Below are 16,012 nucleotides of genomic sequence, written 5' to 3' on the forward strand. Positions count from 1 at the left end.
CTCTAATTTTCTTGAAGAGATCTCTAGTCTTTCCCATTCTATTGTTTTCCTCTATTTCTTTGCAGTGATCACTGAGGAAGGCTTTCTTATCTCTCCTTGCTATTCTTTGGAGCTCTGCAATCAAAAGGGTATATCTTTCCTTTTCTCCTTTGCTTTTCACTTCTCTTCTTTTCACAGCTATTTGTAAGTCCTCCTCAGACAGTCATTTTGCTTTTTTGCATTTCTTTTTCTTGGGAATGGTCTTGATTCCTGTCTCCTGTACAATGTCACGAACCTCCATCCATAGTTCATCAGGCACACTATCAGATCTAGTCCCTTAAATCTATTTCTCACTTCCACTATAGTCATAAGGGATTTGATTTAGGTCATACCTGAATGATCTAGTGGTTTCCCCCACTTTCTTCAATTTCAGTCTGAATTGGGCAATAAGGAGTTCAGGTTCTGAGTCAAGGGTTGAATGCCCCAACCAAAAGACAAAGACTGGCTGAACTGATACAAAAACAAGACCCCTATATATGCTGTTTACAAGAGACCCACCTCAAATCTAGGGACACATACAGACTAAAAGTGAAGGGCTAGAAAAAGATATTTCACACAAATGGAGACCAAAAGAGTAGCAATGCTCATATTAGATAAAATATACTTTGAAATAAAGGCTATGAAAAGAGACAAAGAAGGACACTACATAATGATCAAAGGATCAATCCAAGAAGAAGATATAACAATTATAAATAGATATGCACCCAACATAGGAGCACCGCAATATGTAAGGCAAATGATAACAAGTATGAAAAGGGAAATTACCAGTAACACAATAATAGTGGGAGACTTTAATACCCCACTCACACCTATGAATAGATTAACTAAACAGAAAATTAGCAAGGAAACACAAACGTTAAATGATACAAGGGACCAGTTAGACCTAATAGATATCTATAGGACATTTCACCCTAAAACAATGAATTTCACCTTTTTATCAAGTGTACACAGAACGTTCTCCAGGATAGATTACATCCTGGGCCATAAATCTAGTTTGGTAAATTCAAAAAAATTGAAACCATTTCAAGCATCTTTTCTGATAACGATGCGGTAAGATTAGATGTCAACTACAGGAAAAAAAAAAACTATTAAAAATACAAACATAAAGAGGCTAAACAACACACTTCTAAATAACCAACAAATCACAGAAAAAATAAAAAAAGAAATCAAAATATGCATAGAAATGAATGAAAATGAAAACAAAACAACCCTGAACCTATGGGATTCAGTAAAAGCAGTGCTAAGGGGAAGGTTCATAGCAATACAAGCCTACCTTAAGAAACAGTAGAGAAATCAAATAAATGACCTAACTCTACTCCTAAAGCAATGAGAAAAAGAAGAAATGAAGCACCCCAGGGTTAGTAGAAGGAAAGAAATCATTAAAAATAGGGCAGAAATAATGCAAAAGAAACAAAGGAGACCATGGCCAAAATCAACAAAACTAAAAGCTGGTTTTTTGAGAAGACAAATAAAATAAACAAATCATTAGCCAGACTCATCAAGAAAAAAAGGGAGAAGAATCAAATCAACAAAATTAGAAATGAAAATGGAGAAATCACAACAGACAACACAGAAATACAAAGGATCATAAGAGACTACTATCAGCAACTATATGCCAATAAAATGGACAACTTGGAATAAACGGACAAATTCTTAGAAAGCTATAACTTTCCAAAACTGAATCAGGAAGGAAGAGAAAATCTTAACAGATGCCTCAGAAGCACAGAAATCAAAACTGTAATCAGAAATGTTCCAACAAACAAAAGCCCAGGACCAGATGGCTTCACAGCTGAATTCTACCTAAAATTTAGAGAAGAGCTAACACCTATCCTACTCAAATTATTCCAGAAACCTGCAGGGGAAGGTAAACTTCCAAGCTCATTCTATGAGACCACCATCACCCTAATACCAAAACCAGACAAAGATGCCACAAAAAAAGAAAACTACAGGCCAATATCACTGATGAACATAGATGCAAAAATCCTTAACAAAATTCTAGCAAACAGAATTCAACAACATGTTAAAAAGATCATACATCATGACCAAGTGGGCTTTATCCCAGGGATGCAAGGATTCTTCAATAGTTGCAAATCAATCAATATAATACACCACATTAACAGATTGAAAGATAAAAACCATATGATTATCTCAATAGATGCAGAGAAAGCCTTTGACAAAATTCAACATCCATTTATAATGATAAAAAAAAACCTCCAGAAAGCAGTAATAGAAGGAACATACCTCAACATATTAAAAGCCATATATGATAAACCCACAGCAAACATTACCCTCAATGGTGAAAAACTGAAAGCATTTCCCATAAAGTCAGGAACAAGACAAGCATGCCCACTCTCACAACTACTATTCAACATAGTTTTGGAAGTTTTAGCCACAGCAATCAGAGAAGAAAAAGAAAAGAAATCTAGATTGGAAAAGAAGAAGTGAAACTCTCACTATTTGCAAATGACATGATCCTCTACATAGAAAACCCTAAAGACTCCATCAGAAAATAATTAGAGCTAATCAATGAATATGGTAAAGTTGCAGAATATAAAATTAACACACAGAAATCCCTTGCATTTCTATACACTAACAATGAGAAAACAGAAAGAGAAATTAAGGAAACAATTCCATTCACCACTGCAACAAAAAGAATAAAATACTTAGGAATAAATCTACCTAAAGAAACAAAAGACTTATATATAGAAAACTATAAAACATTGATGGAAGAAATGAAAGAGAACACAAATAGATGGAGAAATATACCATGTTCATGGATTGGAAGAATCAATATAGTGAAAATGATTATACAACCCAAAGCAATCTATAGATTCAATGCAATCCCTATCACGCTACCAATGATATTTTTCAGAGAACTAGAACAAATAATTTCACAATTTGTATGGAAATACAAAAACCTTGAATAGCCAAAGCAATCTTGAGAAAGAAGAATGGAACTGGAGTAATCAACCTGCCTGACTTCAGGTTCTACTACAAAGCAACAGGCATCAAGACAGTATAGTACTGGCACAAAGACAGAAACACAGATCAATGGAACAAAATAGAAAGCCCAGAGATAAACCCATGCACCTATGGACACCTTATCTTTGACAAAGGAGGCAAGAATATACAATGGAGAAAACGGAAAACTGGTCAACCACTTGTAAAAGAATGATACTAAACACTTTCTAACACCATTCACAAAAATAACTTAAAATGGGTTAAAGATCTAAATGTAAGACCAGAAACTATAAAACTCCTAGAGGAAAACATAGGCAAAACACTCTCTGATGTAAATCATAGCAGGATTCTCTATGACCCACCTCCCAGAGTAATGGAAATAAAAGCAAAAATAAACAAATGGGACCTAATTAAACATAAAAGCTTTTGCACAATGAAGGAAACTATAAGTAAGGTGAAAAGATAGCCTTCAGAATGGGAGAAAATAATAGCAAATGAAGCAACCTGACAAAGAATTAATCTCAAAAATAAACAAGCAACTCCTGCAGCTCAATTCCAGAAAAATAAGCGACCCATTCAAAAAATGGGCCAAAGAACTAAACAAGCATTTCTGCAAAGAAGACATACAGATGGCTAACAAACACATGAAAAGATGCTCAATATCACTCATTATCAGAAAAATGCAAATCAAAACCACAATGAGGTACCATCTCATGCCAGTCAGAATGGCTGCTATCCAAAAGTCTGCAAGCAATAAATGCTGGAGAGGGTGCAGAGAAAAAGGAACTCTCTTACATTGTTGGTGGAAATGCAAACTAGTACAGCCACTATGGAGAACAATGTGGAGATTCCTTAAAAAGCTGGAAATAGCACTGCCATATGACCCAGCAATCCCACCGCTGGGAATAACACCGAGGAAACCAGAAGTGAAAGAGACACGTGTACCCCAATGTTCATCACAGCACTGTTTATAATAGAGGACATGGAAGCAACCTAGATGTCCATCAGCAGACGAATGGATAAGAAAACTGTGGTACATATACACGATGGAATATTACTCAGCTATTAAAAAGAATGCATTTGCATCAGTTCTAATGAGGTGGATGAAACTGGAGCTTATTATACAGAGTGAAGTAAGTCAGAAAGCAAAACACCAAAACAATATACTAATGCAAATATATAGAATTTAGAAAGATGGTAACGATGACCCCATATGCGAGACAGCAAAAGAGACACAGATGTAAAGAACAGACTTTAGGACTCTGTGGGAGAAGGCGAGGGTGGGTTGATTTGAGAGAATAGCACTGAAACATGTATATTATCATATGTGAAACAGATCACCAGTCCAAGTTCAATGCATGAGACAGGGTGCTCTGGGCTGGTGCACTGGGATGACCCTGAGGGATGGGATGGGGTGGGAGGTGGGAGGGAGGGTCACAATGGGGAACACGTGTACACCCATGGCTGATTCATGTGAATGTATGGCAAAACCACTACAAAATTGTAAAGTAATTAGCTTCCAATTAAAATAAATTAAATTAAAAAAGAGAAATTCTTCTGTATTATTAACAAGAACTTCTATTGACCTAACCAAGAATTGCATATTATCTTTGCGGCACAGTGGGCAAACACGCCCTTTTAAAAAGACACCAGAGAAAGGCCAATTTCTGTTTGCATGAAGTGAACTCTTACAGTTGCATGAAGGACTGAGTGTAATATGTATCACATTAAAGGCACTTGGTACATACTTACTGAATAAGCAAATAAGTGAATGAATGAGCAGTCTATTTGGATCTTTAGTGACCCATTTGGGATTATATACAATCTTACTGTCAATACTGTCAAAAGCAGAGACACTGCTTTGCTGACAAAGGTCCATCTAGTCAAAGCTATGGTTTTCCCAGTAGTAGTCATATATGGATGTAAGAGTTGGATCAGAAAGAAAGCTGAGCACCAGCGCCAAAGAATTGGTGCTTTTGAACTGTGGTGTTGGAGAAGACTCTTGAGCATCTCTTCGACTGCAAGGAAATACAACCAGCCAATCCTAAAGGAAATCAGTGCTGAATAGTCATTGGAAGGACTGATGCTAAAGCTGAACCTCCAATATTTTTCCCACCTGGTGCAAAGAACTGACTCATTTGAAAAGATCCTGATGCTGGGAAAGATTAAAGGCAGGAGGAGAAGGGGACGAGAGAGGATGAGCTGGTTTGATGGCATCACCGACTCAATGGGCATGAATTTGACCAAGCTCTGGGAGTTGGTGATGGACCAGGAAGCCTGGCATGCTCAGACCATGGGGTCACAAGTAGTCAGACTGTCAATATATCTTACTAAGAGCTGATATAATTATTCTATGTGCAAAGTGGTGGGGAGTTAACAGAGTTAACAGAGCTCTTCCTGAGCCTAGATGGGTGGTCTGATTCCATGGTAGCACTATTAGGAATACCAGGTGGCTGAGAAGTTTTGTCAGCCTGCTTCCTGTCAATGGAATTGGGGGGATCCATTAACCTCCTCTCAATTCATTCTCCCTGTGTCCCTTTCAGTCTAATCTTACAGCATTTTTGATAAAATTTTCTCAAGAACCCAGTGGGACTTTGTGGATTTTATGGGATTCCCTCCATTAGACAAAAACCAATAAACACAAGTCTTTTTGAAATGAACCCTTCTCTCTTTTGGCCTCCTACTGATGTAGTTGAGAGAAAGTGCCCTTAAAGTTCTCTGAGGTCCTCTACTTAGTATCTATGAGAAACACCCCTTATCTCTTGGAAGGGTCGTTTATATGAATGGATACACTGACCTTTTGATCTTTCCAAGGTTATTAACAAAACGGCTGTATATTAACACTTTCAGCTTTTTCTCTGTGCTATTGGAAATAACCTCTCAAGTCTAGAATCTTTTTCCATTTGGATAGGTGGAGAGTTTCCCAAAGCATTGAGCCCTCGTTCTTTTTAGTTTAACAGTTCTTCTCTCAATTTATCTCACTCCCTTTTACTATAAGAAACAAAATAAAAAATACAAGTAGTATGTTCAACATCTTGGAAATTTTAGTTTATTTAATATATGAAGTTCATTGTTTAGCAAGTTTTTCCATTTAACTACAGGACAAAACTCCCTAGGTTTTAGTGCCATAACATAACAGTGATTCTCTTTTCTCCAATTTCCAACAACATGTTCATCACTTCCTTTGAATCCTCACCAGCCACATCTTAAACACCAATATTTCTATTAATACTAATGGTCTGTTCAAGGCATTCTAGTCTTTTTTCTATAATGCTCCTCAAAATTCTTCCAATTTCTCCCTGCTTCCCAATTCCAAAAAGATTTCCATATTTTTATGTATCTGTTACAGTAGCATTTCACTTCCAGATTCTAAAATCTGTATTAATTTTTTAAACTGCTGTGCAACAAACTACCACAAATTTCGCTACTTGAAACAATACTCACTTATTAGCTCAGAATACTATCAGTCAGAGGTTCAGCAGGGCATGGCTGGCCTCTTCGGTCATGACATCACAAGGCTAAAATCAATGTGCTGACAAAACTGAGCCCTCATCTGGAAGCTTTAAAGAAAAATTTACTTCCAAGCTCTTTTTTTTTTTCTGGCAATATTCAGTCCGTTATAGTTATAGGGCTAGACCAGCCAAAGAAAACTCTCTGCTTTTAAAGGGTTCATGTGACTACTTCAAGCCCACCCAAATTATCTCCCTTTCTCAAGGCTGTTTATGCCATATAATATAACCCAATTAGATATTTACAGATATCTAGTGTATGATACAGGGTATGTATCACAGGGGAGCAGGAAATCTCAGGGGCCATCTTAGAAGCCTGCCTATCACAGGGCTGTTCAATAACTCTTTTAAGCCCCAAAATCCTAAAGAAGCAGAGCTTAAAATCTAGGAATTCTTTTTTATTATTCTTCTATGTCCACCTGTTTTACTCTTGGTTCTTTTGATCAGTATATTATTAGATTAAGAAACATTGCAGAAGAGATTTCATAAGTTTATGATGAATTACTGTGGATGCTGATTGCAGCCATGAAATTAAAAGACGCTTACTCCTTGGAAGGAAAGTTATGACCAACCTAGATAGCACATTAAAAAGCAGAGACATTACTTTGCCAACAAAGGTCCGTCTAGTCAAGGCTATGGTTTTTCCAGTGGTCATGTATGGATGTGAGAGTTGGACTGTGAAGAAAGCTGATCGCCGAAGAATTGATGCTTTTGAACTGTGGTGCTGGAGAAGACTCTTGAGAGTCCCTTGGACTGCAAGGAGATCCAACCAGTCCATTCTAAAGGAGATCGATCCTGGGTGTTCATTGGAAGGTCTGATGCTAAAGCTGAAACTCCAATACTTTGGCCCCCTCATGCGACGAGTTGACTCACTGGAAAAGACTCTGATGCTGGGAAGGATTGGGGGCAGGAGGAGAAGGGGACGACAGAGAATGAGATGGCTGGATGGCATCACCGACTCGATGGACATGAGTTTGAGTGAACTCCGGGAGTTGGTGATGGACAGGGAGGCCTGGCGTGCTGTGATTCATGGGGTCGCAAAGAGTCGGTCACGACTGAGCGACTGAACTGAACTGAACTGATGATGAATTGCTCTCATAAGAAGGACTTTCTATGTAGTGATGATGGTAAAGAACTCACCTGAAAATTCAGGAGACATTAGAGACATGGGTTTGATATCTGGGTTGGGAAGATCCCCTGGAGGAGGGCATGGCAAACCACTCCACTATTCTTGCCTGGAGTATCCCATGGACAGAGGAGCCTGGCAAGCTACAGTTGATAGGGTTGCAAAGAGTCAGACATGACAGAAGCAGCTGAGCACATATTCTCATGAGAAACCATAAATTCTCACATAGAGAGACTGGTTTTGATCTGAATGTACTCTGAATTCCCTCCTAAGTCTGTGTTTCTTAAATCTTCTGAGAAGCAGCACTGTTTCAGATCTCTAGCCTCCATTCTGATTAAGACAGCCTACCATCTCTTGTTTTAGACTTTTTCCTCTCTTCTCAGTTATCTCTCAGATGAATACAATTCTGAGTATTTTCCAGGTCACCTGAGGACAAGAGGAAGCACCCAAATGCTGAGGTTCTACTGAAGACTGGGTCTACTGGTATTTACTGGTGCGATGTCCCTTGAGGTTCCCAAGAAATACCTCTGAGATAAGGCTAAAGGTCACATGGCCAGTAGATTATTCTGACTTTTCTATGTTCCCCACCACTCAGTTGTGCAATATGAGTGGTCTCAAAGCTGGATTCAGAATTGGTGAAAATAGGGAGAGAACTGTGACATGATAAATCAAAGAAAGAATGTGTTTCCTTTTTATGTGAGCCTTGCTTAAAAATCTCCATTTGGGGCACAGGCTAAAACTATCCTTGCCTTTGATCCCATAGAATCCAGGCATTATGCAGCAATAAGATCTCCAAAGATGCTGTGATACAGAGCAATTTTTTTGTTATTCAAGCCATCCAAAGAGTCACATGCAATGAAAGGGTGGTTCTGGGACAAATACTACAGGTCAAGCATTTTGAGGTTTATCTAACAAGATAAACTTGATTTTTACAATAGCTCCTAGGGCTGGTTTATTGAAAGGCATCATCTCTTGATTTTGCCATGATAATTTCAAAAGTGGAGACATGCTTCTGAAATAGTACCTTTATCACTTAACAGCTTCTGAATCAAAATTGTCCTTGGGTCTTGATATATAACTATGAGAACCATGAATATAATGTTAAACTAGATTTTTAAAGCACAGAAGGAAAAAAGTGATCTAATAATAGTAAATGTACATTTGCAAGGACCTGGGCACCTACCAGGATAAACTTTGATACTGGATACAAATTATGTTATTCTAGCAAAAATACAGTATTATTTCCTAACAGACAAATACTTGGAAGAAGAATTAGGATAAAGGTGATTGCTTGTTCAGGAATTCTAAGATAAGGTTTTACACATGGAATTGTATCTCTTTTTTCATTTCAATCCCAAAGAAAGGCAATGAAAAAGAATGTTCAAACTACTGCACAATTGCACTCATCTCACATGCTAGCAAAGTAGTGCTCAAAATTCTTCAAGCTAGGCTTCAACAGTATGTGAACTGAGAACTTCCAGATGTTCAAGCTGGATTTAGAAAAGGCAGCAGAACCAGAGATCAAATTGCCAACCATCCATTGGATCATAGAAAAAGCAAGAGAACTCCAGAAAAACATCTACTTCTGCTTTATAGACTACGCTAAAGCCTTTGACTGTGTTGATCACAACAAAATGGAAAATTCTTAAAGAGATGGGAATACCTGACCACCTGACCTGCCTCCTGAGAAATCTGTATGCAGGTTAGGAAGCAACAATTAGAACCAAACAGAGAACGACAGACTGATTCCAAATTGGGAAAGGAGTACATCAAGGCTGTATATTGTCACCCTATTTATTTAACTTATATGCAGAGTACATCTTGCGAAATGCCGGGCTGGATGAAGCACAGCTGGAATCAAGATTTCTGGGAGAAATATCAATAACCTCAGATATGCACCCTTATAGCAGAAAGCAAAGAGGAACTAAAGAACCTATTGATGAAAGTGAAAGAGAGTGAAAAAGCTGGCTTAAAACTCAACATTCAAAAAGTGAAGATCATGGCATCTGGTCCCATCACTTCATGGCAAATAGATGGAGAAACAATAGAAACAGTGACAGACTTTATTTTCTTGGGCTCCAAAATCACTGCAGATGGTAACTGCGGCCATGAAATTTAAAGATGCTTGCACCTTGGAAGAAAAGCTGTGACCAACCGAGACAGCATATTAAAAATCAAAGACATTACTTTGCTGACAAAGGTCCAGCTAGTCAAAGCTATGGTTTTTCCAGTAGTCATCTATGGATGTGAGCTGAGCACTGAAGAACTGATGTTTTTGAACTGTGGTGTCAGAGAAGACTCTTGAGAGTCCCTTGGACAGCAAGGAGATCCAACCAGTCCATCCTAAAGGAAATCAATCCTGAATAGTCATTGGAAGGACTGATGCTGAAGCTGAAGCTCCAATACTTTGGCCACCTGCTGCAAAGAACTGACTCATTGGAAAAGACACTGATGCTGGGAAAGACTGAAGGCAGGAGGAGAAGGGAACAAGAGAGGATGAGATGGTTTGATGGCATCACTGACTCAATGGACATGAGTTTGAACAAGCTCCAGGAGTTGGTGATGGACAGGGAAGCCTGACATGCTGCAGTCCATGGGGTTGCAAAGAGTCAGACATGACTGAGTGACTGAACTGAACTGAACTAGTGTCTCTACTTCTGTTGCTGTTCTCTTTTGAGAAGATATGTCAGGAATTGAAACAGTAGATGAGGAGAGAAAGAACACCAGGTAACTAAGCAGCCAGTCTCAAGTCAAGGGGAGGTTGCCTATGGGGAGTTTTCTGCCAAGCTTCCTGGAGAAGGGAAAGGCTACCCACTTCAGTATTCTGGCCTGGAGAATTCCATGGACTGTATAGTTCATGGGGTCACAAAGAGTTGGACACTACTGAGCAACTTTCACTATTCTATTAAACACTGAAGAGCTAAAATTTGTCTCCAACATAAAAAAAAAAAAACAGTTAAAGAAAATCTATATTTGTGGTTAGAATATATAAAGATAATCATAAGCTTGGTCAGTATGTCTGAGTTGACACAGAAATCTCCTTTACTACTTTAAACACAGAAATTTTGAACAAACTATACCACAACCACACACACATATAGTCAGTACCTCAGTGCTGAAAATAAAGATGGAACTCAAAGTCAGAGCAGTAAGAAGGAGCCAAAGCCAAGTGACTCCTGGGGAGAGATGGACCTAGGATACATCTGAGAAGCTAATGGCCCAGTTTTTAATAATAGGTATGGGAACTGCACACATGGGCGTAGGAACCAGCTACCTACGAAGAGCCAAGAAGTCATGTAGGACTTGTCCATACACACAGTGGAAACTAGCTATGCCATAAACTCTCCCAGGAAAGTGACAGGGAGTTAATTTTCTGCTTGGGACCAGAGGAGAAAAGGGTCAAGTGCAGAGCCCAGGGTGCTGTACATGAGTGCCAAATCAACACCCACTCCCAGCTCACACCATGGGTCCCAAGTCTCAAAGTTAATACTGTACACAAACTAGTGTGGGGCCAGTAAAATACACAGGTCCCTGCCCTTAGCAGAGGCAAACATCAAAGCTCTCCATAGAGATGTTCTGACCACCAGGTCATAGTTTATATATGAAAGCATGATTCTCAAAGGAAAAGTTTAAGAACTTGGATTATTTGATCATTTTAACTTTCCATGAAACTAAAGACATTGAGGCAAATTTATAGGCCAATGACAAACAAAATAAAATATTTGCAACTCATGTAACTGATAGAAAGAAATAGTATAAAGAATTTATAAAGCTCACCAACAGATTAAATAAAGGAAAAATAGACAAATGGACAAGAAGTGTGAATAAGCAATTCACAGAGGAAGAAAACTGCTCAATAAAAACATGAGATTTTCCATCTCACAGGTGACCAGGGGAATCCAATTTAAAACACTGAAATACTGTTCCCTTTTGTCAGATTCTTCTGCTGTTGTTCAGTGCAACTCTTTGCAACCCCATAGACTGCAGCACGCCAGGGTTCCTTGTCCTTCACAGTAGGAGTACACCTTGATGTACTCCTTTCCCAGTTTTGAACCAGTCAGCTCTTTCATGTCCAGTTCTAACTGATTCTTCTTAACCCACATACAGGTTTCTCAGGAGATAGGTAAGGTGGTCTGGTATTCCCATCTCTTTAAAAATTGTCCACAGTTTGTTGTGATCCACACAGTCAAAGGCTTTGGCACACTCAATGAAACAGTAGATGTGTTTTTCGGGAACTCCCTTGCTTTTTCCACGATTTACGAATGTTGGCAATTTGATTTCTGGTTCCTCTGCCTTTTCTAAACATAGCTTGTACTGGAAGTTCTCAATTCAAGTACTGCTGAAGCCTAGCTTGAAAGATTTTAAGCATAACCTTACTAGCATGTGAAATGAGCGCAGTTGTATGGTAGTTTGAACATTCTTTGGCACTGACCTTCTTTCGTATTGGAATGAAAATAGACTTTTTCCAGTCATCTGTGGCCACTGCTGAGTTTTCCAAATTTGTTGACATATTGAGTGCAGCACTTTAACAGCATCATCTCTTAGAATTTTAAATAGCTCAGCTGGAATTCTATCACCTCTACTAGCTCTCTTTGTAGTAATGCTTCCTAAGACACACTTGACCTCACTCCAGGATGTCCAGCTCTAGTTGAGTGACCACATCATTGTGGTTATCCAAGTCATTAAGATCTTTTTTGTATAGCTCTTCTGTGTACTCTTGCCACCTCTTCTTAATCTCTTCTGCTTCTGTTAGGTCCTTACAGTTTCTGCTCTTTATCGTGCCTATCCTTGCATGAAACGTTCCCTTGATATCTCCAATTTCCTTGAAGAGATCTCTAGTCTTCCCCAATCTATTGTTTTCCTCAATTTCTTTGCATTGTTCATTTAAGAAGGCCTTCTAATCTCTCCTCGCTATTCTGGAACTCTGCTTTCAGCTGGGAATAATCTTTCCTTTTCTCCCTTGTCTTTCACTCTCTTCTTTCCTCAGCTATCTGTAAAGCCTCTTCAGACAATCACTTTGCCTTCTTGCATTTCTTTTTTCTTGGGATAGTTTTGGTCACCACCCTCTGTACAATGTTCTAACTTTCTTCCATAGTTTTTCAGACATTCTGTCTACCAGATCTAATTCCTTGAATCTATTCATCACCTCCACTGTATAATAATAAGGGATTTGATTTAGATGATATCTGAATGACCTAATGTTTTTCCCTAATTTCTTCCATTTAAGACTGAATTTTGCAATAAGGAACTTACGATCTGAGTGACAGTCTGCTTCAGGTCTTATTTTTACTGACTGTATAGAGTGTCTCCATTTTTAGCTGCAAGGAACATAGTCTGATTTCGGTTTTGACTATCTGGTGATGTTCATTTGTAGAGTCGTCTGTTAGGTTGTTGGAAAAGCATGTTTGCAAAGACCCGTGTGTTCTCTTGACAAACTCTGTTAGCCTAAGTTCTGCTTTATATTATATTCCAAGGTCAAACTTGCCTGTTACTCCAAATAGGTATCTCTTGATTTCCTGCTTCTGCATTCCAATACCCTATGATCAAAAGGACATCTTTTTTCTGGTGTTAGTTGTAGAATGTCTTGTAGGTCTTCACAAAACCAGTCAGCATCAGTATCTTCAGCATCAGTGGTTGGGACATAGACTTGGATTACTGTGATGCTGAACAGTTTGCCTTGGAAACTATTTGAGATCATTCTGTTATTTTTGCGGTTGCACCCAAGTAGTGCATTTCAGACTCTTCTGTTGACTATGAGGGCCACTCCATTTCTTTTAAGGGATTCTTGCCCACAGTAGTATATACAATGGTCATCTCAATTAAATTTGTCCATTCCAGTCCACTTTTGTTCACTGATTCCTGAGATGTCAATGTTCAAACTTGCCAACTCCTGCTAGATCATGTCCAATTTATCTTGCTTCATGGACCTAGAATTCCAGGATCCTACGCAATATTGTTCTATATGGCATCAAACTTTACTTTCACCAGACACATCCACAACTGAGCATTGTTTCTGCTTTGGCCCAGCCACCTCATTTTTCTGGAGCTATTAGTAGTTGCCATCTGTTCTTCCCCGGTAGAATATTGGACAGATTCTGATCTGCAGGGCTTATCTTCTGGTATCGTATCTTTTTGCCTTTTTCATACTGTTCATGGGGCTCTCATGGCAAGAATACTGGAGTGGATTGCCATTTCCTCCTTCAATGGACCACATTTTGTCAGAATTCTTCACTGTTACCCATCTATCTTAGATGGCCCTGCCAATGTGTTTCATAGCTTCACTGAGTTATGTAAGCCTGTTTGCCATGACAAGGCTGTGGCCAATGAAAGGGATTTATCAGATTGGCAAAAATCAAAAAGAATAAATATTTTATGAAGTAAAAAAGTCTTATAAAGTTGATAACATGCAAATCCTGCAACACAGTGATTCCCACCCCAGGTATACCCTAGAGAAAGCTGTGCATATATGCCCCAGTCATTATATACAGGTGGCTGCTGCAGTACAGTTTCAAGAACAAAACTTAAGAAACTTACATGTCAACCACTCAGAGAATGGATAAACGGTAACCTAGTTCTACAGTGAAACGTAACATAGCCATTAAAAGAGTAAACTAGCTCTCTCTATTAACATGGCTATATCTCAAAATGCATGGTTAAATGAAAAAGCACATGCTGCAGAATGATACAGTGTGAAAATATTTATGAAAAAAGTAAAAGAATTAAAATACATTAAAAGCAATAGATGATCTGAAAGATAGCAATAACATTCAGGGTCAAGACTCCTTTGGGGTGGTAGGAAGAGAAATGGTACTGAGTTAAGTCCTCAAAAGAAGATTTCAACTTTATCAAGAAAATTAAATATGAAACAGAATGAAAAATGTTAACCATTTCAATGTTAGGTGATGAGTGCTAATGTTTTAATTTCATCGAGCTCTGTACTTTAATTTTTTTTCTAAGTGTTAAGAAGTAATTTTTAAAAGAAAAAAAATAAAATAGATACCTTGGTCACATACATTTGCAAGAGGTTGACTGTGAATTTGACTTAGAGCGCGATTATTCATTCCATTACTATTTTCTTTGTTGTGGTTGCTGCTGTTTTGGTGTTAGGCCAAGTTCAGTCCAGACCAGTTCAGTCGCTCAGTCATGTCTGACTCTTTGAGACCCAGTGGACTGCAGCATGTCAGACTTCCCTGTCCATCACCATCTCCCGGAGCTTGGTCAAACTCATGTCCATCAAGTCAGTGATGCCATCCAATCATCTCATCCTCTGCCATCCCCTTCTCATCCTGCCTTTAATCTTTCCCAGCATCAGGATCTATTCCAATGACTCAGCTCGTCACATCAGATGGCCAAAGTATCAGGGCTTCAGCTTCAGCATCAATCCTTCTAAAGAGTCTTCAGAGTTGATTTCCTTTAGGATTGACTGGTTTGATCTCCTGGCTGACACTCAAGCATATTCTCCAGCACCACAGTTCAAAAGCATCAATTCTTCAGTGCTCAGCCTTCTTTATGGTCCAACTCTCACATCCATGCATAACTACTGGAAAAACCATAGCTTTGACTAGATAGATCTTTGTTGGCAAGATGATGTCTCTTCTTTTTAATACACTGTCTAGGTTTGTCATAGCTTTTCTTCTAAGGAGCAAGAGTCTTTTTAATTTTATGGCTGCAGTAACTGTCTGCAGTGATTTTGGAGTCCAGGAGAATAAAATCTGTTACTGTTCCCATTTTTTCCACATCTATTTTCCATGAAAAGATGGGACCAGATGCCATGATCTTCATTTTTTGAATGTTGAGTTTTAAGCCAATTTTTTTTTCCTGTCATTTTTCACCCTTATCAAGGGGCTCTTTAGTTTCTCTTGGCTTTCTGCCATTAGACTGGTATCATCTGCATATATGTGTTGATATTCCTCCCAGAAATCTCAATTCCAGCTTGTGAGTCATCCAGCCTGGCATTTCACATGATGTGCTCTGTGTATGGCACTTAAAATGACACTACATGCAAGCTAATGTTTAAAAATATATCCTTTCATGGTCATACTAAATTATAGAAAGGAAGTTTTATGAAGGGCACCCAGGTGGATGACAAATCTCTAAGGATATACTTTTCCAATACTGTAGTTTCATAACAGCAAATGTTGGAATTGATAAATTTTCCCCAGAAATGTGTATAGGTCACATCTGTTTGTTTTTGTTTTTAGTTGCTGTCATGTCTGACTCTCTGCGACCCCATGGACTGTAGCTCACCAGGCTCCTCTGTCCATTGAATTCTCCAGGGAAGAATAGTGGAGTATGTTGCCATTTCCTACTCCAGGACATCTTCCCAACCCATGAATCAAACCCAGGTCTTCTGCATTGCAGGCAAGTTCTTTTACCA

The 16,012-nt window shown here is 38.7% G+C and overlaps 1 protein-coding gene across 1 annotated transcript in view; it reads right to left on the reverse strand.

Moving 5' to 3' along the window:
• CCDC148 (coiled-coil domain containing 148) overlaps positions 1-16,012 on the reverse strand; it is a 269,382-nt gene that overhangs the window by 128,706 nt on the left and 124,664 nt on the right. The gene's annotated exons all lie outside the window — the stretch shown is intronic.

This window comes from Moschus berezovskii, chromosome 2 (assembly GCF_049115385.1).
Source record: "Moschus berezovskii isolate FMDL1 chromosome 2, NW_MosBer_1.0, whole genome shotgun sequence".
Lineage (NCBI taxonomy): Eukaryota > Metazoa > Chordata > Mammalia > Artiodactyla > Moschidae > Moschus > Moschus berezovskii.